Here is a 27,201-nt window from a genome sequence, read left to right as displayed (position 1 = left end):
GCCATGCCTTCCAGACACTGAATTTCAGGGAGGTCCTCAGCAAAACCCCGAAGCAAATGTGAATCTTATCCTTCCTTCAGATTTCTGTCTGTGACCTTGCACCCAGATTCCATGAATAGAACATTGTCCTCCCAGGGCAGAGGCTCAATAACTGGGCATTTTCTGGGTCCCTGAATTTGTACAATGAGATATCAACTCCAATCTGTGAGCACAATGCTCCAGTGACTGCCAGGAATGGCTGCAATATTGATGCCTTTCAATGACAATCACATCATTCACCCAGCAGTGCTCAATAAAATGATACTGTAGTTAACAAGTTTTATAACACAAAGTTACTTTAAAACATGGTACTAATCAGAGGGAAGCCTGTTTATGCATGTCACCACCACATTTAATTGTCAATAAATAAACAAAGATTTGCTTCACCTACCGTCATGTATATCAAGTAAGTCATTAATCTAAACTAATGAAGCTTAAGATATATGACAGACAGTTTTTATGGAGCGCCTTCCTAATGATATGTTTGCTTTTCATTTCAATGCCAAGAGCCCATTATCAAGAAAGCCGCACATTATGGTCCAAACGCACTGAAATCTGAAGCACGATTCTTTGTTCAGGGCTCGCAACAAGCAGCGCCTGCACATATGTAGTCATGTACTCTGCGGTGAAAAGCATTACTTAGAAACAAATAGAGGGAGCTGGGGAATCATCTGATGTTCCTACTCTCTTGTGGGTCCCCCACTCCCACCGCCCCCCCTTGGAGTTTCAAGCTCACCTGGAAAGAAAAAGGAAACTCAATCCAGCCTAATTCAAGCACACATCCATTTTGAAAAACGTGCGTGAATAGCTATCACAAACATAATGAGTCCTAATCAGTAAAGAACGCCCTGAATCTCCAAAGAGCACAAACCCAGGATGGCAGGCTGCAAACAGATAGCTACCAGATAATAGGAACACGCATCCTACAATTATTTCAGTGTTCACGATCATCCTAGAGCTTTGATGGTTTCCAAAGATGAAGTAATTATTTCTTATTCCACTTCTAGTTTAGAGGAGAATCTCGTGGATGAATTAACACCTATCAAACCATGACACATTCAAGATAGTTGACTCTTTGGGCTGGTGCCATCAAGAGACTGTTGCAGGTTCCAAGGACCCAATGAAAGTCTCTGTCATGTCACACTTTGCTTTACCTAAATCTGGAGAAATATGCTTTAAATGGGACCAGATTATACGAGGACACAATATATCTGTGTGCAGGACAGGACAAAGGACTATCATGCATGGCCGGGGGTCTTGACTGTCATATTCCTCAATGTACTTATAGCACCTTCCACAGTCCCTGGCCCATGGTGGGTACTTGGTGAATATTTATTTGCTAAGACTCTGAAAGCAATGGTGATATAAAGAACGAAAGGATTTTTTTTTAAAAACTTTCCTGGAAACACTTTTTTCTCCTCTCCCATCCCATTCTCTCTTCCTTTAATAAAAACAAAAAGGCCTCCACTGTCAAGAGCTTTCTCTTCTCTGTCTTCAGGGTCAGGCCTGAAGGGCCTTTATGAAGTCGTATGTCCCAGCCATCTTCAATTTTCTACTTGCTCAAACCAAAGCAAAATTCAATTCATTCCTTCAAGAGAAGCTCCCAGAGCACCATGAGCCCAATGGGCATGTGGGCCCTCGCGGAACTCAGAGACACACACGTGGAGAATGACGAGGCTTTGTCAGCAGCTTTTTAGAGCTGTGCAAACACAGATGCACAGAGGAGGGTGCTCCTGAGTGGAGGGTTCAGGGGAGGCTTCCCAGGACACAGGCCCCAAGAGCTGGGCTCTGGAGCCTTAGGCTTACTACTCTGAGCCTTGAGTTTTCTCAAGTAAGTGCATCTTCGCCTCTTTCTTTTTCAGGGGGGCAGGATGGGAATAAAGCACAGCCTCTGTACTGTGGCTCATGCTACTTTCAGGTTCCAAGGAGATCAGTACATGGACCTGGTGGGCACCTGCCGAGACCTTCTAAATACCGCTTTCACCACGAAGACTGCTTAGTCCCAGGACCAGACACGATCTCTCTCCTGAGAGTTCCCAACACACTGTGCGTTTTCCTAAGTCATGGCCCCAAGTTAGCTCCTGTCGAGCTTTTTGACTTCTTTGGCTGATCGCTAAATGTGTGTTTCCAGGGGACAGACTGTACATCTCACTATGCTCTGGAACAAAAACAGTAGCTGATGTTTATGAAGAGGTCCCAAGGTGACAGACCTTCTGCTCAGTGCTTGAGATGGTTTATATTACTTGATCGTCTTCATAAATCTACGAAGAGGCTTTCATCACTCTCTCATTTTTCAAATGGATCACTGAAGTTTTGCAGGGCTGAGAACTTGGCCCATGTTTGCTTGGCTGGTGGCAGCAGATTCTGAGCACAGAGCCATCCTCCTACCCACGGCTCAATTCCAGCGCTTTGTGGTGCCTGTTACATGTAGACACGACTGTCTTCATAGCAGCGTTCAAGTTCCTTGAAGTTACAAAATGCGTGATATTAATTCTAGCACTTAGCAGAGCAGTTCTAAAGCTGACCCCCAGATTTGTTCCACCTCTTTCTGAGTAACTCTAGGTGGGTCTCGGAATCTCTCTTATGCCTCAAGGATTTCCTTATCTGTTAAATAATAATAACTATTACTATTATTATTATTATACTAGTATTATATAATAGCATCTATCTAACATAGTGCGAGGATTAAATGAGTTGGTGCATGCAAAGTGCTTAGAACGTAAACTAATATGGCATAACAAAGATTAACTAGTTTTTGTCAACACTTATTCAATTCCCCAATTATTACTCAAGTTGCCTACATTTCCATGTGTCATATATGTATGTGTATGAAACTAGATAAATAAAGTGCTTTTTTTTTTTTTTTTTTTTTGCGGTATGCGGGCCTCTCACTGTTGTGGCCTCTCCCGTTGCGGAGCACAGGCTCCGGACGCGCAGGCTCAGCGGCCACGGCTCACGGGCCCAGCCGCTCCGCGGCATGTGGGATCTTCCCGGACCGGGGCACGAACCCGTGTCCCCTGCATCGGCACGCGGACTCTCAACCACTGCGCCACCAGGGAAGCCCTACAGATTTTTTTAAATGATGGAAGTGGTCCAGAAAAGAGGGAAAAATTGATGATGCAGAAGAGACAGGGGAGAATTACTGGAGCAAAATCCCTGAGTAGAGAAAAGGGCTAGGATCTTTTATACTAATGGGAGGATTGGCTTAAAATAAAACATGGCTATGTCATCCCTAGCATCAGTCAAGAAGTCTATTAGCTGGGTAAATGTGCTGCTGGGTTATCCATAAACAATATGTAATAAACTTGTGTTTAAAATTTTTTCATAAATGATATAAAATGAATCCTTTTGTCACTTTTTTTTGATCCTAACCTGAAGTTTGGGGAATTCGTGCACATTGACTCACTACAGACCAGGTTTGTTCAATTTATACTCACTGTACTGTACTACCGTGTGCTGTACCCGATGTGCAAATCTATGCACTGGTCCATGGCATAAACAGACGCCAATGTATTATATAACACCCTACTGACAGAACAATGCGCTATTATAATCAATGCAGCAATGTACATTTCCCCTTCTATAACACATAGGCAATAGTTCTCTCAAGTATATAAGTAAAATTACATTGCAAGGCTATACCATATATATGCACGGCTCAAACTCTATTAGATATTGACAAACTGCTACTAAAATGTAAACTGGAGCACCATTTTATACATCAAATAATTATAAATTATGTAAGTGTCCCGAAACAACAAAATTAAAGTTTTACACATTCATAGGATATAATATCATGTAACCATTATAAATGTTTTTAGATAACAGTTAATTAGGAGAAATGCTTATTTCATAACTTCCCATTTAAAAGGCAAAAAAAGGAAGGAACACCCTAATTTATACTATGAAAAGACTGATTTTTTAATGTGCCTCTGCATAGAAAAATGACTGAAAGGAAATACTGTCCATATTTTAACAGTGATTTTTTTCTGGATGATGAGATAATGTGTAGAAATTTTTTTTCTTATATTTACTTTTCTGGGTATTCTAAATTTTCTTCACAAACTTGTATTCCTTTGAGTAAAAACTAAAATATTTGCATTGTAACTAAAATAACTTGACCATAAACGTTGAATTATTTTTTTAAAAAATACAAACTAAGGTCTATGATAAGGAAAGCTTCTATAAAAGTTATTTTTGAAAAGTTTCATTCGTTTCATCACCCGCTTGCTTCCACTGCCTTAGAGCACCGACCACCGTACTAAGTGACTAGAACACAGCCTGTCAGCCTCACAATTTTAGAGTATTAGTATCATCCACATTTTACCTAAGAATAAAAAATGCAGTTTTCTCTTCCAGGATATAAACACCATCTACCTCAGGCCACACTTGTTCGACTGCTAAGTCTTTCTGTAGCAACTGATTGCCTACCACGTCCAAACATTCAGGTAACAAAAATCATGTCACCCTGGTAAACACTCCAGTGCTTCACTAGAAAATGGAAGCTGGTCAAAATACAGTTGATTCAAGTGGACTTTGTGAAATCCCTGGATGCTAATGCTGCCCCATCTGACCTTGTCAGGGCTCTTTTCTTCAGAATCGAAGTAATGGGATTTTTATTCTGTCCTCGAGAACAAAATAACACCTAAATATGAAATGATACCAGGGAATAGGTATATTTCAGCTGTTTGAATATCTCTATTCAGAAGTATTCTACCCTTCAGTTTCTTATGGAAATGTTGTATCAATTCTCCATCTACAAAAACAGAAAAAAATAGTACTACTGGTATCTCAATTCTATCTTTGATACATAGAATTTAAACTATTTTTAAAATCATCTTTACTTTGGCAATTTTCTCCCTTCACCTTTATTTCCCAACTTCCATGAGATAATCAAAAGAAACCTCCCTATTTGTATGGAAACATTTACATACAATCTTGAAGTAAACAAGAAGGTCACAAAATCTATTTCCATTAGTGCAAGAAACAAAGCAGGTCTTTCAACCTAGAAATGTCAGGCACCATTACTTTCTGTATGGTATGAAAATGCTACATCTATTGATGTCAAACATAGCAATATGTCTATCTACATATGAACACTGATGATCGTGGGATGCTTCAACAGACTCCTGGCAAGCCACAGATAGAAACTGTTTTCATAAATGGGCAGCATAAAAACCAGTGCAAGATGGACTTTTTGCAACAAAAGTCATCTAAACTGACTTTTAAAAATTTACCAGTAAGCTTGCATTTATCATTAGAATATTTTGCAAAGAACCTGTGGTAAGTGGATGATTACTTAGTTTCAGTAACGGCAAATTGCATCATTATGGGTTTCATTGCAGGTGTGTGTGTGTGCGTGTGTGTGTGTGTGTGTGTGTGCATGTGTGTGTGTGTTATAATATATATTTTATGTTTCTACATGACAACAGATATATGTAGCACAATAAAAGTGCCCAGATACAAGACTAAATCCTTGTTGGTTACCATAGCAGGAATTCTCTTTATAAAGGTAAAACTATATAGAATGAGTACTAGCAATATAAAAATATACACCGAAAAATTTAAAGGTCATATTTTCAGTTGTCTTCCATACAGCCTGTTGGTAATTTCAGCTTCCGCCTGAAACATCCATTACATATGCAGCATATTAGCTGCAGCTGAATGAAAGACAAACATAAATAAGGTATTTTAAAGCATCACTAATAAACACAAATAAACAATTTAAGTACTGAACTCAACCTGAGAGGTAAACTTATCTTTGGGTTTTCCAAGATTTCTAAATGAGTATGAACAATACTGTCCAGCATCTGTGCGATCAGAGATACAATGCAATCTTTTTTCAACCATCCAGATCCCAGGCCTTGGTCTTTCCGAATCTCAGCCAAAACAATAGTGCCAGCTCCAACTCCAAAGTTGGGTGTCTAGGAGAGCTAGATCAAGTTCAGGACTCTCACTCTGCTTTTTGTCTCTCCTGGCAATTCGGTATCTCCTATGGAGGCCTACCTCTTCCACACAGGACTTCCTACACTGCTCTTCCACGTGGCTTCCTAGAATTCCCGGCCTCCAAGAAGGATTACCACTCTTTTATTAGCTCTAATTTTTTTGAAAAATAGGGGATGACTGATTTGGGTCATATATGCCTGTTCCCAAACCAATGCCTATAGCTGTGGGATTAGGTACCACAGTTGTCCAAACCTGCCTACTCCTCACCCAGTCACTGTGGCTGGGAAGAAGAGGTTCTGTAAAAAGCTGGCAGCATCCACTAAATCTCATTGTAAAGAATTTGAGGAGGTGACTTTCCTAACGAGAGGGTGAGTGCTCTTATCAGGGGCTGGGAAGGGTGCTGGCACCTAACAACATATTTCACTAGACAAATACATCCCTGCCAACTTCAACTCGTTCAAAGACATGTTCTTACCCTATGCCGAATTACATTTCCTTCCGATTAGTCAGGCTTTTAAGAAGGTAAAAAGATTGGAAAATATCTAAAATTCACTGAACACAAATTAGCCTTGCCTAGGCAACTTTTATAGGACCAGTTTTCATGGAGTCCAATTTAAACTGAGTCAGATCATAATTATTTGGTCTAGAAAAATATAAATCTCATATCTGCCCTGACCCTCAATCTTATTTACTTCAATTTTCTTCTTTTTCAATCTATTTCAACAAATCTCGTTCTCACAGTTACTTTGAAAATGTAAAAATTATAGATGCATTAGATACTCTATATGATGTTTCAGAGACATTACTAATAAATGTGTCTATTTTGAAAAAAGTAAACTGTCTGTGATTTCAGGGATGTTTACTCCCATTTGTTGCAAACACATTCGATGAATATAATTGCCACCATGACCATAAGTCTTAATCATAAAATGATTGTTTATAGCTGTGAAATTCATCCTCTCAAACTGAATTGTAGTTTTTTCATTTTAAATATACTCTGCACTGAAAAATTTTGCAACACGGTCGTGACCAAAAAGTCAATAGGTCTTATTGTTTTTCAGGTGAGGAAGATGGTGAGATAAAAATAAGTGGAATCTAAAAAAAAAAAAAAAAGGGGGCTCTGATGACCCTAGGGTCAGGACAGGAATAAAGACGTAGAGAATGGACTTGAGGACACGGGGAGGGGGAAGGGTAAGCTGGGACGAAGTGAGAGAGTGGCATGGACATATATACAATACCAAATGTAAAATAGATAGCTAGTGGGAAGCAGCCGCATAGCACAGGGAGATCAGCTCAGTGCTTTGTGTCCACCTAGAGGGGTGGGATAGGGAGGGTGGGAGGGAGACACAAGAGGGAGGGGATATGGGGATATATGCATACACATAGCTGATTCACTGTGTAATACAGCAGAAACTAACACACCACTGTAAAGCAATTATACTCCAATAAAGATGTTAAAAAAAAAGGGAGAGAGAAAGAAATATAGTATTGATGGACACCTTGCTAAGTAAAAGACTAAATTTGGTTCCTGTTTAGAAGCTTAAACAGTCGTCAACCAGCAAGACTCAGAACTAGCAAGTATTGGTTAAACACCTTCCTAAAACAAATAAAAGGAAAAATAAGAAAGTCACATTTTATTTTGCAGCTGGTTTTCTTGTTTGCTCACTGCATCAAGGGAGTTTTTTAAATTATGGTTTTGAATAGCAAGTGCTCATTTGCACACAGCTCTAACCTTAATCTTCTGATTTTCTGATTTTCTCAGAGACGAGTCGAGCTAGCTGGGAACATCTGTGAACACAGGAGTGGAAACCTCACTTTCAACATCACAGGCCAGCTTTCCTCCCATTACAACCATATCTCGGGATCAAGGTCATGTGGGAAACCCAGCAGGTGTGACTCTTCCTCTCTGATCAACTCTTTGTTTTTCTATTTTTATGCTCTCTGAAACACTGTGTAACTAACTTTCCTAATGGTTCTAAAGCTACTAAGTAAATATATTTAATGAACTCCTATCCATGTTAATAGAGAGGAAATATGATGACTATCAGATTTGTTCCTAAGATGCGTACCAACGCTAACAGGTTATTGGCAAGAGTATCAGTCTGCAGCATTACAGATGCTAAGCCCGTTTTGACCACCCCTCCAGCCTCTTAAAGGAATGACAGCGACGGAGGAGCAGCAAGCTGCTGCCGGCATCCCTGAGAAGTCCAGAGTCATCTCTTACACTGTGTAAAGGCCATGAAACAGTGGGACCATGGTCCCAACCCTACATGCTCCTGCTGAAAGTGCAAGCAGATAAGATCAAACCAAATCTTGGGTCAACCAGCAAACATTTCTTGAATACCTGCCATGTGCCAGAACTGATCTAGGCATTTTCAAGGAAATTGTTGCAAAACCCTCCTACAGCCTTCCATCTCATTCAAAGTGAATGCCAAACTCCTCACAGGGACCTAGAAGGGCCCCCGGGATCTTTCCTCCACTTCACCCCACTCCAGCTACAATGATGTCCTTCCTGTTTGTCCCACATGCCTTGAGTGATTCCACCTTAGAACCCTGGCACACATGGTTCCCTCCCCTTGGAAAGCTCTTACCCCAGATATGTACATGGCTTGGCCCTGCCTTTCTTCCTTCTGGTCTTTGCCCAGCTATAACTTCAGTGACATCTTCCCTACCATATTTCTAAATTTGTAGCACCCTATGTATGTGCTATAAATTTAGAAATTCCTAATCCTTTTCTCCACTATATTTTCTTCCTTAGTTCTTGTCAATCTCTTACATTATATTGATATATATTCTACCCATTATTGTCTGTCTCTATCATTAGACAATAAGCTTTAGGCAACTAGAGAATTGGGGGGGTTTTGTTCACTGCCAAGCTCCCAAAAGAGTGCCTTGCAGATAACAGTCACTCAATAATTTTTTTTTTTTCTTCGATACGCGGGCCTCTCACCGCTGTGGCCTCTCCTGTTGGCGGAGCACAAGCTCCAGACGCACAGGCTCAGCGGCCATGGCTCACGGGCCCAGCTGCTCCACGGCATGTGGAATCTTCCCGGACCGGGGCACGAACCCGCGTCCCCTGCATCGGCAGGCAGACTCTCAACCACTGCACCACCAGGGAAGCCCAATAAATACTTTTGAATTAACCAAAAGGTTCCAGAATCTGTAAATGGAAGAGCCTCTTGTTATCTCCAGATTTCTAGTCTAGGACTCATTCCTCTCTGGCACGGCTACCCGGGAGGTATATACAACCCAAAGTCAAGGTGGGGTGGGGTGAAGACAAACGTTGGAAATGGACATAGGGAGGGGTATCCACATCCTAAGGAGTAGGTGGGCCCTGGGGGATACACATCATGTGACAAGATGGATGCATGCGGCTCCCGCACTTAGACTCAGCTCCTGTGCTTATTGGCAAGTGGCTGAAAAATGTTTAGGGTTGCTATCTTATAAATTAAAAATAATTTTAGGGCTCCCCTGGTGGCGCAGTGGTTGAGAGTCCGCCTGCCGATGCAGGGCACACGGGTTCGTGCCCCGGTCCGGGAAGATCCCACATGCCGTGGAGCGGCTGGGCCCGTGAGCCATGGCCGCTGAGCCTGCGTGTCTGGAGTCTGTGCTCCGCAAACGGAGAGGCCACAACGTGAGTGGCCCGTGTACCACAAAAAAAAAATAATAATAATTTTAAACTATAAATATGCCCTTCTCTGATTAGTAAATAACAACTTACAATCTAGGATTGCTCCCATGGAAAAGAAACTGCTTGCTTCTCATCTACCTTGTGTAGTAGGAACTCCACTATGGTATGAAATGAACGCTTGTTTGAGTGACATACTGGTTGCATTAGAATTCTTGTGTTTTCCTGGCACATTACTCTTCTTTGAGTTTCATACCAACCGAATAATTCCATTGGCAGGATGGGGGAGAGAGAACGCTGAAATGAATAAAATATTAATCTCACATAGGTGTCAGGTTTCTAAATTTAATATTGTTTTCTAGATCCTACACAACAGATTCACACAGACGCTACTCAGGTTTTTATCACACTCTTACTGTGTAGTTAATTTTCACAGAGAAGCGCTCCACCCGAACAGGTGGGCCAGACTTTTTTAGTAAAGCAAGGTTATTTGGTTTAACAGAACCAACTTGCTTTTTTCTGGCCCCTAAATAGTACTTCCCCCTGGTTTATATTTTTCAGGATTAATATGTCAAGACTCTTTTGCTTGAAAGTGGCAGAAACCCAATCAAACCAGCTTGAGCAAAAGAGGAATTTATTGGCAGACATGTAGCAATGAAAAGATCAAAGTATAGGGAGGGCTTAGGAACAACAGAAAGAGAAATGTATACCCTCCAAGGCTCTCCATCTCCTGTCTGTGCTGCTCTCCACCTGGATACACTGTTCTCTCTGGCCTGCTTCTTCCATGTATAGAAAATATAGCCCCCAGCTGCTTCTAGTCCCTGACATCTCACAGCCTTGTCACCATCTGGGTACTCTGTCTTTCCCCTGTTTATGTTTGCAAAACTTCCAGGGGAGGATCCTGATTGGTCTGGTTTGAAAGCCCACTCCTGGGTTTCCATCATCTGTGGCCATATTAGAGTCAGTAATGAAATGGCCTCACCATTCAGACTCCGCGACTGGGGCGTGTAAAGGAGTATTTCCTACAGGAAGGGGTAGTGCCGTTGCCTCAGACCTCAGAGGAAAGAGGAGGGGCAGGGAAGCTGGCTGGGTGACAAAACAATTCACGTCACCGCCACAGGCCTACCTTTCCAAGTCCCATCATGCACCATGTACTCTCTCTTGTTGAACCTTCCCTGCAAATTTCCTACAATACACTAAACTACGTTTCCATTAAAGTACCAGAAAAAGGTTTCATCAGAAGCTAGGGTACAGCCCAAAGCCATCCATAAATTGAGTTCCCTTGAAGATCCTCAACAGTGGTATTTAAATATGTCAATTTTACTTTGAGCTCTTTTAGTCCATTTTTGCCAACCCTTAGCACAAGTTAACTAGAATGTGGTATCAATACATATGACTGAGTCTAAACTTCTTACTGAAACAAGCTTTTACGTAACTATTCCACTGGAATGTTTATATCCATGTATTCACTCATGCTCTGTGCTTCTCCGTATACACTAAAACAGACGCAGCAGGTCTCCTGATGCCTCACCTTGCAAGATGCCAGTATCTTTGGGTCATGTATCCATTCCTCTGGTGTACCTGCGAGAGGCCGATAGTCACCACTGTTGAGGTTGATAATCATGACATCTTTGGAACATCCCAGGCTTCTAGAGATTGGCCACTGCCTTAGCATCATTTTCCTTTATGACTTAAGTGGACAATATTTGATCCAGGAAAATTGAGGAGACATGCGAAGTTGTATTTATCTTTCGCCAGAAAAAAGTCACAAAGTAAATTACATTCACATATACTTACTTACACACACACACACACACACACACCTACCTCTCTCTGTGCTTCACAGTAACTACATTAAGGAATTTCAGATCAGCTTAGAAGAAAATTACTCTTTCTAAACAGAAGCGTTAAGAACTTTATTTTCAGATTTTAAAAAAAAGTCTCTGAGCATGCCCAGCTTCTGATAAAGCATTCTATGCAATGACATGGTTCACCTTACCCCAGTATATATGAGAAAAATCAGACTCCAACAATAGCTACAGATTTATAGAAGGTGGTATAACTCACCAACTGAAAAACTGCACTTGCTGTGCTACAAATGACTACTCTTCAGAATACAGTAACTTTCCAAACAATAGCTACAGAACAAAGCAAGGAAAATTCCATCTGTTAATCAATACCCGAGGAATGCATTCCGTTTCCATCTTAACCACAGAAATTCCTCTCTTCAGAGGAGACAGCCACAGCCACAGTCATCGGTGAACCCAACATTATTCACCAGTATTCATTGTTTGTCTCTCATTAACCTCCAGATGTGACACATTTGATAGGAACAGTACAAAAGAAAAGTCTTACACAGTTCCCACACCATGGGCTTACAATAAAAAAGAAACAGTGAAGAGATACTCAGTGAGACACACACACACACACACACACACACACACACACACAAAGAGGTAAAAAATGGAAAAGGGAGACGAGAACTTCAAAAAGGAAATTTAAACCATGGAGGAAAGGGTCATTAAAATTTGAATTCCTATTTGGGGTTAAATTACCATCAAATATTAGAAAGCAGCTCAAATATTCAGGAAATATAATATTCCAGCGAATCAAAAAAAGGGAGGAAAAATAAAAGGAACTGTAAATCCCTTCAGGTCAGAGGCAATGGTTTACCCCTCTTTTTATTCTCCACAGTCCCTAACAGAGGGTAGGAACACAAAATACATACATCAGCACCTCCAAACTCCAATCAGAAATCTGTTTGACACTGAATGATTAGCATCACTAGATAGAATAAGTAAAATACCACTGAAAAGATGAGTCTGCTTTACATAGCACTATACTGCACAGTTTCAAAGATACCTCTTTTAAGTCCCACCACAACCCTGTAACTCACAATATATCTCCCAGAGAAGAAAACTGAAGAGAAGGAACTTTACTGAGATCACAATGAATAAGAAAACTTAGGAACGGAACCAAGGAGACCGTTCACTGTCTCTTTCAGAATTAATCAACAGATATCCATTTAGCATTTATAGCATAGAAATCAAAGAAATGTAATAAGTACTAACCACCTTCTAATGCTGAATCCTTGACAATACCATCAAACTGACCTGAGGATAAGGTAAGCAGAGATGTTTGCTCACCATAGTACAACAGGACACTACCGGGGCAAAGTGCAACCAGCATGTTGGAGGGGACAGGAAAATCAGGACATGTATGAGGTTTGGGGATCTAGTTTAAGACCGATATTTCAGTGTGAGGGCTTGGCGGGAATTATGTAAAGATCACAATATAATAGTTTAGTTTCGCTGGACAAAGCTAGGAGAGCACGTTGGTGCACACGCAGAAGAGTCTCGGGGGGTCAACAGTCATTTGATGCTATTTATTCAATAATTGAACAACGGGATGTTCACTTAAATGAAGTTTTCAGGAATAGATTCACAGACATAGAAAACAAACTTATGGTTACCAGAAGGAAAGGGGGTAGGGGATATATTAGGAGTTTGGGATTAACAGATACACACGACTATACATAAAATAGGTAACCAACAAGGACCTACTGTATAGCACAGGTAACTAAATTCAATATCTTTCAATAATCTATGATGGAAAAGAGTCTGAAAAAGAATAGAATACATATGTAAATATATGTATAACTGAATCACTTTGTCATACACCTGATATTAACACAACATTGTAAATCAACTATACTTCAATGAAATAAAAATAAATGGAGTTTTCCACAAAGTTCCTGATGTGAACAATGAAATTATTTTATCTCCCTGGACAAGAGTTTTCTAGAATAGTAAAGTCATGTTGACAAAAACAATAGAATAATAAAGTTAAGTTAGTGAGACAGGCAAATAGTACTATCATGTTAATATAGGTAGCAAGCTGTGTGAGTATGGATGGTTTTGATTCTTACCACCAAAGTAGTATTATACATATAGTGGAAAGAATTCTTTGGAGTCATCCAGGCTTAGGTTTGGAAAAAACTTTCCCCATACTGGCTTCCACTTAGCTGTGGACTAAGCCAAGTTATGTAACCTCTTTGAATACCACCACACCATGTAATCTTATTTTAAGATGCTTTGTAGAAAAATGCAATTCATCACAGCCTAGGAAAGGAAGAAAACAACAAAAACCAGGAGTATTTTGAGACAAAGATGGAATACAAAAGTAGATCTAATTGCATACTTTGGTGAAAAGCATGATAAAGGAAAACATCTTTATCAATAGCTAAAAATCTCCATAATACCCATACCTTTAATTTTTGTTCCCATTATCATTTTTAATGAAATGGGATGAAAAATAATCCTTTACCTATGATCAAAATGAAGGAGAGGGTAAGGCAATCCCTCACAATTTGTTGATAAACAATTTCTGCCCTGCTTAGCAAGATTAACATTTTAAATCAAACATTGGAATTAATTACAATCATAATAAGTACCACTTAAGTTCTATTAGTGTACTGATCTTCTAAACTGTTGAAATGTCAGCTAGCCCCAGGCATTAAAAAATATTCACTCACTCCATCCTTTAAAATGGTGATTGAGCTAATACAAAATTCCCTTATCCGTAAGTACGGATTTTCTTATTGCTCTAAATGTAGAAAATACACAGCAGATCAAATACAAATGCCATGATTACCAACTGAAACATGAGACACTTAGAAATATAAAATGACCAAGTGAATGAAAAGTGTGCAAGGAAATAAAGACATTTATTTTTTTATGTTAAAACATTTATGTTTTGAGTGACAAAAACAATGTAAAGGAAAATATAAGGAAGCTAGTTATTTGATCATTGAAATGGTATAACTTCACACACACACACACAAATTGAACACAAAAAAAATCCTGCCTTACTTTGGCAAAGGGAGAAAAAGCAATAAATAAAACAGTTTTGCACCGTGCGGCAGCTATCACCAAATCTGAATCAGAAAGCAATTGGGAATAGGAACTTTAGAAAATTAAGCTCTGTTACCTCTGAGAAAACTAAAAGGTTAGACACAGAGACTCACTGGATTGACTTTGGCAAAACTCACATACTTTGTCATGACAATAAAGTTATTAAAACTGAAGCTGAAATTGGAATTGAAATAGTGCAGACACCAAGAACCAGGAAAACATTACAGAAACTAAGGAGCCAAAATTTTCCCTAGAGGAGGTAGAATTGAAAGTCATTGCTGTAATGAAACATGAAGAGACTATATTTGGGGATATGTCAAAGAAATTTTTATTTAAAAAAAAAAGTCTTAAAGACTGTTTAGAAGAATAAAAATATCAATTTACTGGAAAGAGATATTCCCTGGATAACCAGAACATGTTTTTCAGGGCAATCAAGTGTTGATTAGGCTTAAAGCGTAAGAGGTGAACATGTAATTACCAATCTGAGTAAAGTGTTTTAAAAATTAAGTCAAACCAAATTTCAAGGGAACTGAGGGTGTTAATTCACTTCACATACTGTGTAAAAGAAAATACAATCATTTTCTCCCCCTGGAATTAGTTTCGTTCAGGGCCAGCTCTATGGTAGCACTGCTGCTGCCCATCCGTGTGATCTGGGCCAAAGAAAAACCGAAATCCACCTGGCAAACTATAGCCCTACTATCCGCCATCACTTTACTCTCTCCTTCTCTTTGGCTCACAATTATTCTCCTGAGGTTTACTGAATAAACTCAATCACTTTATGGTTTGGGGAGGACATCTGAGATCATCTTAGGCATGTAACTCCAGCCAAAGAGTTGACTGTGGAAACTGAGGAACGTTGAAAGTAAGACCAGTTATCTCAGTGTGTGCTTGTTCTCAGCTGCAGTGATTAAAAAGCTGAGCATTTTATGCCTTGGGACATGATGCTAACCCCCAATACTCTAGCAATCGCTCCTCTTGAAGATGACTGTCACGCTCTTTGCTCTCTTCTCAAATCCCCGACACAGAACATGCTTCAGAGCATTTCCAGATGTTTTAATTGGCTGTGGTCAAGTTCTCTCTAATGCAATGAAAAGTACTTTTCTACCCAGACTTTTCTATCCAGGCCAATTTATGGAAGGCAATTTGACTACCATCATTGTGTCATCAGACAATGGCAATGTGTTACCGTCCCTCTGGAGAAAGCAATTTGCAAAAACTCTGTCACTGTTACTTAGAAAGTAGAGTCTTCACAGTGGTTTTTACAAAGGTACCACTCTACTAGGCTTACCTAGAAATGGTGTGAAGGTCTAACTCATCACTGGCTAACAGCCGGAAACACAGTGGTAGTCAAATAGAGATCTCAGACATCGCTATAAACACACCCTGAAAACTCTGGTCACGTCTTAGGATATCATCATAATACATTTACTTCAGCATAAGAATCATGAGCATTGGTTGTAGTAAATTAAATCTGTAGCATCAAATTGTAAGGACTCCTATATCAGATAAATCTCTACATCCTTAAGAGCAAAGTAAGGATTATTTAAAATTGCCGTTTCTTTGGCAGATTTTCTAAATTAAACACAGGTGCAAGGATATAATATATATGTATACATTTATACAGATATATACATATATATACATATGAAATCAAAAATATGTCAAGAGAAACTCTTTTCTTGGCAATTGAACATTAAAAATTTATTCTGAAAATTATATCCGTAGAAAGTAAAATTGTGTCCGATGCAGACAGCATAAGTGAAATCTTGTGAACTGCTTTCTAAATTGTACACATAGAAAAATGAAGCAGACAGGCATGAGATTATTTCCTAGCAAGCTAAATGTACAAGCATCAGGAATAAATGAGGATAGGAATAGAAATATAGCACATAAATATATACAATAAAGCCGTACAAAAAAGTAGCTTTAGGTAAACCAAATTACATGGTAATAAAATTGAATTCTACTGTTAAGAAAAAGTTCTCTCCTAAATTGGCAGCAATAAATTCAAGGAGAAGCAGAAGAAACTCCAAGCGGAGTTACCTAATGTCAGATCTTTGACAAATGTAAGTGATTCAGTTAAAAATATTTAATATTCATTGACTAGCCCCAATTTTAGGTATTTGGGAAGACAAAATAGATACCATTTTAAAATGCAGGCTCCCAACCCTCAAGGCTTTATCCACATGGAAATACTTAAAAATCTCTGTATCAGGAGAGGGAATTGGCATTACTTTTTTTTGCAATACGCGGGCCTCTCACTGTTGTGGCCTCTCCCGTTGCAGAGCACAGGCTCCGGACGCGCAGGCTCAGCGGCTATGGCTCACGGGCCCAGCCTCTCTGCGGCATGTGGGATCTTCCCGGACCGGGGCACGAACCCGCATCCCCTGCATTGGCAGGCGGACTCTCAACCACTGCGCCACCAGGGAAGCCCGGCTTTACTTACTTTCACCTTTATTTCTAACTTATTCTCAAGCTATTCTTTTCTCCCATATTGAAAAGAAATTTCTAGGAAAAAACCTACTGATGATGTTAGCAGGTCAGCATTCCAAAGATATACCTCATCTTTAACACTTTTTATAATGCACAGTATACTGGAATATACTCAATACTCAAACCAGTATTTCTGACGATACCATTTGAGAAATTGTAGTACTAAGTCTCCAGGAGTTGGCCTGGTGTCATAGACATCACCATGTGAGTGTTATGACAGTAGTGTCAAATTTTTCAATGCACTTAACACTCCACAAAGCCGATCACATATCTTTTCCTTAGAAATGTAAGCAACTAATATGCACTAAGTTGCTTCTTTACCCTGAGATTAAGGAACCTTCTCTTTTTTAATTGCAAGTTTGGGGATTCTACTTATTCTTTGGTATTCTCTCCATCAGGTTGCAAGTCAGCGAAAAGTATAAAACTTAAAAGCAAGAACGGCCAAGTTGGCACTGTGAAAGCGAGAGCCACTCACTCTGCTGCTTGATAGAAGCAGGATGGATATTAATACAGAGCTGTCTACACAACTATTGCTGTGGAAGCAACCAATCCGAAGAAAAAAATAAACTCAGAGAAAACTTCCAATTGCTGTTCTCATTCATATCCACTAGGGTGAAGATCCATTAGGTAAATGGACCATTGTTTTTCTCTGTCTCCGGAAATAGCCTCCTGGGAGCCAGAAGAGAAAGAGAGACCCATGGAGCAGCTGATGAGCTGTACGGCTCACAGCAAGCACCACCTCAGCCCAGACGGTGAATTCTCAGGCTTCCTGGATGGGTTTCGCAGAGCGGGGAACCGAGAGCAACAAATGAGAGCAACTTTAGAGACTGAGAAGGACCCAGAGGCTGGAATACTGAGCCTCAGCCCATCACTAAAGGGATGCTGGACCAACAGCCAATTCAGATGGGAGGCAATTCATCCGACCAAGATGCAAACCAATGAGTAAACAACACGTTCCAGTCATTCTGCAATAGACTGATAAGCACCCATGAGAGAATTTACACCTTTATGAGAAGCAATGAAGGAACTCTTTCTGTAAGCAAACAGGAGATGCTGCAAGCCATACTACGACAGCAATAGCAAGAGAAAAACGACGTGTAACCAGATCAAATGCAATAATGTATGAAAGCATTTATTACAGAGTCACCTAGAACCTAGTATATAATTAGCAAATGTGGTTATCTGTTTCCACAGCAAGATGAAAAATAAAATTGAGAGTTGACATGAGCGGAAGGACAGTATTTCAACCCCTAGTCTTCTGCCATTACTGTTCTATCCATTTAAGTCTTGCTTTTAAAACAAAATCCTAGAAGAAATATATGATTTCCTCATGACTCTTTCACAGCTCCTTTGCATCAAATAAAAAACCCATTGCCAAGCATGATGAAGTCCTAGAAAATAAGCCAGTCCCAGACAGATCCTACCGAAGTTGACACAAACCAGGTGAGACTCTGGATTATGGTGGATGTAACATGATGATCATTCATTTGCTCACTCATTCATTTATTCAACGGCACACCTTTACTGCATACTCATGGCTGGCTAGTGGAATCTGAAAAGTAGGAACATGAGGCACATAATGAGATAATATATGTTAAAATCCTCTGAAACGTATAAAATGCCATAGAAATGACACAGTTGATGATGACGATGCAATCATAGCCTACGGGGAAAAGGCAACATAGTCTCTTTAAATAAAGGACAATCAGGTCTGTATTAAGTATAGAAAAGGGATCATTTATTCTCATAACTTATTTAGATTTTGAATAGCTAGTGAAGAGATTCTGTAGAAAGTCAACTTTTCAGATTCAAATCAGTCAACATAAGATGAGGAGAAATGCTTTGTTTGAGTGAGAAACAGGTAAAAAAAAAAACCACAGTTCTTGGTATAGAGAAGCATTAATTAGAATAATCTTATTTAGCAATTTTATAAATCACTCAGAAGATTTCAGAGTGAAGTCTTTCTGTTTGCAGACAACTCTCAACTTCCAGACAACTAAATAACAAGTCTGGCATGAATTAGATCTTGTGAGGCTGTAGCATGAAAATAGGCAAATAAGTTCAATTATTAGAAAGGAAAGGGGGTGTATAAGGAGAAAATCATGGAACAATAGTTTTGAGAGGATGAGTTCCAGTGAAAAAACAGAAAAGAACCTATAGTGACGTTATTGTCTTTGCCCATTTGTGCATGAACTTGGTCTTGGGTGTTCAGACTGTTCTTCCTTCAGTTGAGTTATGTACATCGTTGTTTTGACAGGTGTTGTCAAGATGTTTTAAAATGTTTCCAGTTAGCCATCAAAATGAAAGGTTATTGTGAACACAGAAAGATGTGAAAACAAAGGAAGACTTCTGGGTTGGATATTAGTGGAGCAAATACGTCCAGTCGGAGGATTGACTACAAATGCATGTTTTCTGTGAAAGCAACAAGAAGCATTTTGCAACACAAGAAAGGAAGATGCTCACAAATGGCTGATGCTGGGATAAGTTTTGTTACTGAGGAAGTGCAAAAAGCTGGCTGATCACTGTGACTAAGGGCAGCAAACATTACCCAATCCCTTCAAATACAAGAAAGAAGTTTTAATGTAAATATAGGCTGAGGAGGCCTAATTTTTGCATTCTCCAGAGTTATTAATAAGACACCCAGTCTTCTTTTAATTGCCAGCTCTTTTCCTCTTGGGAAAAAAATGATGTTTCTTATAATCAATAGAATATTAGATCTAGTAAAATGCAGTCGGTGAATATTTGGGGGACAGCATGTGAAAAGTGTTACAAATGTGCAGGGAGAAGGCCAAGGCAGGTGGGCAGAGGCTGCAGGGGGTGAACCAGCAGAGGTCGAAACACATATCCAGCCAGGCAGGGCCACGTGGGAGTTTGGTTGCTGTTCTAATCGCGATGGGAAGCCCTGAAATGTTTCCAGTGGAAATGGGGGTTAGGGTGGAGGTAGAGGGAACAGGCTTAACTTGTCCAAGCTCACTCTGGCTGCAGTGTGGAGAAATGGGCCCAGTGGGCCCAAGTAAATGGAGGACCGAAGTCAGTCACAGTGCCCCGAGCCAACGATGGGAGAGCTATGACTTGGGAGGTGAGCCAAGAAGTAGATCCTGTCAGGAGATACGTAAAAGTATTTTAATAAGTATGTGTAATCGAGTTTTCTAAACCTCTGTCTTGACCCAGTTGTGAGGTCCTGACCAGAGGCTGGTCGGTTCTCCTTCTTGAGCATCTGGGTACGTCCACATCTTCAACCTCCTCCCTTATCCGGCCCTCATACTCCAGGCCATGAGTACCCTGCCCTGATTACCCTCAGGCAGGTACAGAAGACCACAGGCAGCCCCCATGCTCCTGAGTCCGCTGAAATCATTCAAACTAGCCAGTCCCAAGCCTGCTGACCCAGCCTCGCCTATTTCTTGCTGTGGAAGCCACAGTAAAGACTCTTCCCCCAATTTTCCCCTCGCTCCCTGTGCTCCGTTCCCCCAGGGAACGCTGAGCATAACAAACTGTAACACTTTCTGGTGTCCTTTCTCTCCAGGTGCACCTGGACCTCACCATACCTCACTCACGGTAACATGGTTAAAACAGGACAGCCCTGTTAAATCCAAAAGGTAAACTGGAATTTAAGCAAGTCTCAGTTGGTCAAAATATTAGGTGATAGGGGAAAAGGAGAGTAGAAATCCAAACGTGGCTCAAGCACTTAGTGACTCAGAGACCAAACTCATGGAAAACTCATAAGGAGAGAACCAAAAACACAGTTACAGTGTCCTTTCCTACCAAATTTGCAGACAAGTAACGGAATTACATGATCTGATTCTTGCTTCATTTTATTTCTCCTGTCCATCAACTGGCAGAGATGCTAAAGAACAATGAACAATTACATGTTCAAAGAGCAAGCAGAGAGGCAAAGAGGAGGAATAAAAGGCCTGTTTAATCTTAACATTAGATAAGTAATATTTGAATAACTGTGCTTTCACTAGAATAATAGCATAGCTCCTGTCCATAACAGGCCCTTGATAAAAGTTTGCTTGAGTGAATAAAAGAACAGACAGGATTTTTAATTGCAAACAGTCATTAAATTAATATTAATTATAGGATGGAAAGTTCATATAAAATATATTACATTCAAGAAAGTAAGACACGTCCCTCTGACATGTGTTCGTTAAGATTCCTAGAGTTGTGTTCACAGTTTAACCCAACTGTCTTTATAGATCTGCATATCTACATATTCATATTTGAATAATTTTGCACATATTCAGTTTAGGATGTATTTATTCAGCCTGATCACACTGCAAAGTCTGAGGTATTCGATGAGTATAATAAACCCAACGACGGCCCATAGAGGATAAAGCCCGTATTTCTAAATCTGATTGCAATTCTGAGATATTCTGGTTAGTTCAAAAGAGTTACTTCTGTTGAAAGGGATCCAACTGAGGATTAAGATATAATGACATATGCACTCTTAACAGATAAAAGCAAGAAGAAAGACACGGGCACTAAATAAGAATGTCAGGATGAATTGCACACCATTCTTTAGGATAGAATTTGGTCTTACCTGTGGGGAATCAGCTCTAATGTACAAGGCAAAAGAGGTATAATTTAAGATTCTAAACTAGCGTTTCCGAACCTAAAAGAAAATAAAAGTCAAAAATGAAGATCCTCTTGCACTGAAAGGAACTCAAAAATGGCAAAATTACTCACATTTCTTTTCATAACTGGTACCTATAGGGTTTGGGCAGGAGGCACTCATGACCTAGCCACGTCTAATTATATTGTCTACTTTTAACTTCATCATGAAAGTTAAGATTACACGCTCCTGTTGGCTGATATTACAGGTGCCCATCTTTGGTTAGTTCAGTTGAATAGAACGTGCTGCTAATAAGGGCCATGTGGTGAAATCTATTCTTATTCTTTTTTTTTTTTTTTTGGCTTTTCTGCCCATTTTTTTTTAATTTTTATTTTATATTGGAGTCTAGTTAATTTACAATGTTGTGCTAGTTTCAGGTGTACAGCAAAGTGATTCAGTTATACACATACATATATCTATTCTTTTTCAGATTCTTTTCCCATGTAGGTTATTACAGTATATTGAGTAGAGTTCCCTGTGCTATACAAGTAGGTCCTTGTGGATTATCTATTTTATATATAGTACTGTGTATATGTTAATCCCAAACCCCAGAATCTATTCTTCTTAAGCCATTTAGCTTTGCTTTGTCCTTGTCACAGGCTATAGCCATCCCATGAAGTCATGTCTCTGGCCATAAGCTAGACTGGCTAAACAGTGTGGATAACAATTATCCCAACTAAATTATAAAGCAGCTTAGAGATTATTCCTACTGATAACAGTGGCATCGTCTAACATGTGAAAGACAGCGTAACATTGCCATCCATCCCCCAGCCCCCAAGGACACTTTTCAGAAGGTAAATCTGATCAGTCTCTGCTTTATCCCTCTGAGAGATTTCCCACTGCTCTTCAGATGATGAAGATGAGGCAACCACAGTCCTCAACCCACACATGCTTGCACATTCTGCTCCTTGGACTCATGTTCTGCAATTTCTTCCTGAGTCCATTTGAGCCGCATATGCTCCTTCCCTTCCCACCCCTAATGGTCCACCTCAGCCACACTGGTCTCTCCATGCTCTGTAAACACACAAAACCCCACTCCATCTTCCGACGCACCTACTTACAGGTCAAAGCATCGTGTGGCTAGAGGTTTAACGTTAGTTTCCTGGAGTAGCCTGTAACCCCATGAGAATAGGGACAAGGTCAATATCTGTCTCTGCTGCACGTCCAGGACTAAATATAATGGAACTCCAGTGATTTAATAGATATTTAATAAATATTTGTTGAATGACAGAACAACAACAGTTTCTTATGAATAAGCATCATTACTGAAGTCTTGTTCCTCTGTGAGGCATGTCTTCGTGGGTGGCCTTTCAGGGTACCACTTTCAACATGCAGCAAAGCCAGAAAGACTCTCCTATCAGAATGCTGTCCCGCTTTCTCCAGCCCAGCGTCTCAACACTCTCCTCTTACTGGTCTATATATTCATCATTCACTCCCCCGAAACACAAACTTTTTCTCACCATCTACCTGTAATTCCCTTCCCTCAGCTTCACTACCACTCCACTTTCTTCACCTGGATATTTTTTACTTATTCTTCAGGCTTCATATGAAATGTCCCCTCCTTCAGGGAAGCCTTCTTAAACAACTCATGGCCACGTTTAGCTGCTTCTGTACCTTGCTGTATGTACACTTGTTTTTATCACTCATCAAATATTGTGTACTTGAGTTTATTACCAAGCATAATTTTAGCTACTTGAGAGCTGGGAACATACCTTTTTTTTCCCCATAGCAGTGCGTGGTAACCTTTCAATAATATGTAAATAGCTCTTAATAAAATTTTTTTTAAACATATTGCAAGTTTGTTCTCATAGCCTATTAATACTAAAATATTAAATACTAAAATATTCCTGTAACACAGCATAAAATTTAAATCACTGAATAAAACTGGGTCTATTTTCTAGTGGTGTTTGGTTCTATGTGTGAAGAAATAACATAAAGACACTATATAGACATTAACACAAGCAATCACACCCAGTCAGGCTCACTGAGACCCAGCAGGTGTCAAGCTCGTCGGTCAGTGGCTGTCAATAATCAAAATTGTATTTCAGTTGGTAAAGATCTAAATGGTTTCTTTCATGTCTGCAAAAATCATAGCAGAAATCCAAGCATGCCACACAAACTGACACACGCCAATAGATAAAATACCCAAGTCAATTCTCAAATGATATCTTTTCGTTTTCCTTATTAAATATACATAGGAACGATCTGAAGAAACATTTGTCATAGTTTTACAATAAAACCTAAAGAGCAAAGCTCGTATTTCTGATTATTAGGCCAATTAAAAATGTCTGTGTACAACAAAAGTTAAGGTTATCGGCAAAAACGTTAGTCCACTCCAGAGAATGTTATTTATTTTTCCAAAATGCATGGATTTTAGATGGGTCTATGAGAAAGTTTTGCTACAACAGCTCAAGCGCATTACTAATAAAAACTGAATTATAGTTATCCTGGGAGATGTGTGGTGAGTGGCGTTTTCATCCTGAAGATCTCCTGGGTCATTCGGGTTAAAGCCTTTAGCATAAGAGGTTTCAACATTGACAGGACAAGGGAGTATGTTGTAGGGAGTACAAATGGCAGCTCAGGCCCCGCTAATGGAAAAGTCATCCTATTTCCCTTGCTTAAAATTGTTCCTGTCGGGCTTCCCTAGTGGCGCAGTGGTTGAGAGTCCGCCTGCCGATGCAGGGGACACGGGTTCGTGCCCCGGTCCGGGAGGATCCCACATGCCGCGGAGCGGCTGGGCCCGTGAGCCATGGCCGCTGAGCCTGCGCGTACGGGGCCTGTGCTCCGCAACGGGAAAGGCCACAACAGTCAGAGGCCCGCGTACCGCAAAAAAAAAAAATTGTTCCTGTCTTAGATGTTCCCATTATTTCTGTCCTTCCTGACACTTATTAAACTAGGAAGTAAGAAACTTCATTACAAGTCAACAAAATTATGAGCAATAATGTCTAAATAGTGTCTTGAATGTGATGGATGTTAACTAAATTTACTTCACATTATATAGATATATCAAATCATTATGTTGTACACCTCAAATTTACACAATATTATGTCAATTATCTCTCAATAAAATTAGAAAAAATAGAGGGCTCCCGGGAAGATGGCGGAAGAGTAAGACGCGGAGATCACCTTCCTCCCCACAGATACACCAGAAATACATCTACACGTGGAACAACTCCTACAGAACACCTACTGAACGCTGGCAGAAGACCTCAGACCTCCCAAAAGGCAAGAAACCCCCCACATACCTGGGTAGGGCAAAAGAAAAAATAAACAGAGACAAAAGGATAGGTACGGGACCTGCACCAGTGGCAGGGAGCTATGAAGGAGGAAAGGGTTCCACACACTAGAAGCTCCTGCGCGGGCGGAGACTGTGGGTGGCGGAGTGGGGGAGCTTCGGAGCCGCGGAGGAGAGCACAGTAACAGGGGTGCGGCGGGCAAAGCGGGGAGAGTCCCGCACAGAGGATCAGGGCCGACCGGCACTCACCAGGCCGAGAGGCTTGTCTGCTCACTTACCGGGGCGGACGGGGCTGGGAGCTGAGGCTCGGGCTTCAGTCGGAGCGCCGGGAGAGGACTGGCGTTGGCGGCGTGAACACAGCCTGCAGGGGGTTAGTGCACCACGGCTGGCCGGGAGGGAGTCCGGGGGAAAGTCTGGACCTGCCTAAGAGGCAAGAGACTTTTTCTTCCCTCTTTGTTTCCTGGTGCGCGAGGAGAGGGGATTAAGACCGCTGCTTAAAGGAGCTCCAGAGACGGGCGCGAGCCGCGGCTAAAAGCGCGGACCCCAGAGACGGGCGGGAGCCGCTAAGGCTGCTGCTGCCGCCACCAAGAAGCCTGTGTGAGAGCACAGGCCACTCTCCACACCCCTCTTCCGGGGAGCCTGTGCAGCCCGCCACTGCCAGAGTCCCGGTATCCAGGGACAACTCTCCCGGAAGAACGCACTGCGCGCCTCACGCTGGTGCAACGTCACGCCGGCCTCTGCCGCCGCAGGCCCGCCCCGCACTCCGGGCCCCGCCCACCCACCCCCACCCCCACCCCCACCCCCACCCCCGGCCTGAGTGAGCCACAGCCTCCGAATAAGCGCCTCCTTTAACCCCGTCCTGTATGAGCGAAGAACAGACGCCCTCAGGCAACCTACACGCAGAGGCGGGGCCAGATCCAAAGCTGAACGCCTGGGAGCTGTGAGAACAAAGAGAAAGGGAAATCTCTCCTATTAGCCTCAGAAGCAGCGGATTGAAGCTCCACAATCAACGTGATGTACCTTCATCTGTGGAATACATGAATAGACAACGAGTCATCCCAAATTAAGAAGGTGGGGGCTTCCCTGGTGGCGCAGTGGTTGAGAGTCCGCCTGCCGATGCAGGGGACACGGGTTCCTGCCCCGGTCCGGGAAGATCCCACATGCCGCGGAGCGGCTGGGCCCGTGAGCCATGGCCGCTGAGCCTGCACGTCCGGAACCTGTGCTCCGCAACGGGAGAGGCCACAGCAGTGAGAGGCCCGCATACTGCAAAAAAAAAAACAAAACAAAACAAGGTGGACTTTGAGAGCAAGATTTATGATTTTTTCCCTTTTTCCTCTTTTTGTGAGTGTGTATGTGTATGCTTCTGTGTGAGATTTTGTCTGTATAGCTTTTCTTCCACCATTTGTCCTAGGGTTCTATCCGTCCGTTTTTTTTTAATTTTTTTTCTTTTTCTCTTAATAATTATTTTTTATTTTAATAACTTTATTATAGTTTATCTTATTTTATTTTACTTTATCTTCTTTCTTTTTTTCCTTCCTTCCCTCCTTCCTTCCTTCCTTCCTGCCTCCCTCCCTCCCTCCTTTCTTTCTTTCTTTCTTCTACTTCTACTAATTCTTTCTTTCTACTTTTTCCCCCTTTTATTCTGAGCCGCGTGGATGAAAGGCTCTTGGTGTTGCAGCCAGGAGTCAGTGCTGTGCCTCTGAGGTGGGAGAGCCAACTTCAGGACAGTGGTCCACAAGAGACCTCCCAGCTCCACATAATATCAAACGGCGAAAATCTCCCAGAGATCTCCATCTTAACACCAGCACCCAGCTTCACTCAACGACCAGCAAGCTACAGTGCTAGACATCCTATGCCAAACAACTAGCAAGACAGGAACACAACCCCACCCATTAGCAGAGAGGCTGCCTAAAATCATAATAAGTCCACAGACACCCCAAAACACACCACCAGACTTGGCCCTGCCCACCAGAAATACAAGATCCAGCCTCATCCACCAGAACACAGGCACTAGTCCCCTCCACCAGGAAGCCTACACAACCCACTGAACCAACCTTAACCACTGGGGACAGACACCAAAAACAACAGGAACTACGAACCTGCAGCCTGCAAAAAGGAGACCCCAAACACAGTAAGGTAAGCAAAATGAGAAGACAGAAAAACACACAGCAGATGAAGGAGCAAGATAAAAACCCACCAGACCTAACAAATGAAGAGGAAATAGGCAGTCTACCTGAAAAAGAATTCAGAATAATGATAGTAAAGATGATCCAAAATCTTGGAAATAGAATAGACAAAGTGCAAGAAACATTTAACAAGGACCTAGAAGAACTAA

The sequence above is a fragment of the Delphinapterus leucas genome, chromosome 17 (genome assembly GCF_059928025.1).
Source record: "Delphinapterus leucas isolate spDelLeu-1000000601 "Yukka" chromosome 17, BTC_Dleu_Yukka2, whole genome shotgun sequence".
Taxonomy (NCBI): domain Eukaryota; kingdom Metazoa; phylum Chordata; class Mammalia; order Artiodactyla; family Monodontidae; genus Delphinapterus; species Delphinapterus leucas.
Note: the sequence above shows the minus strand (reverse complement) of the source record.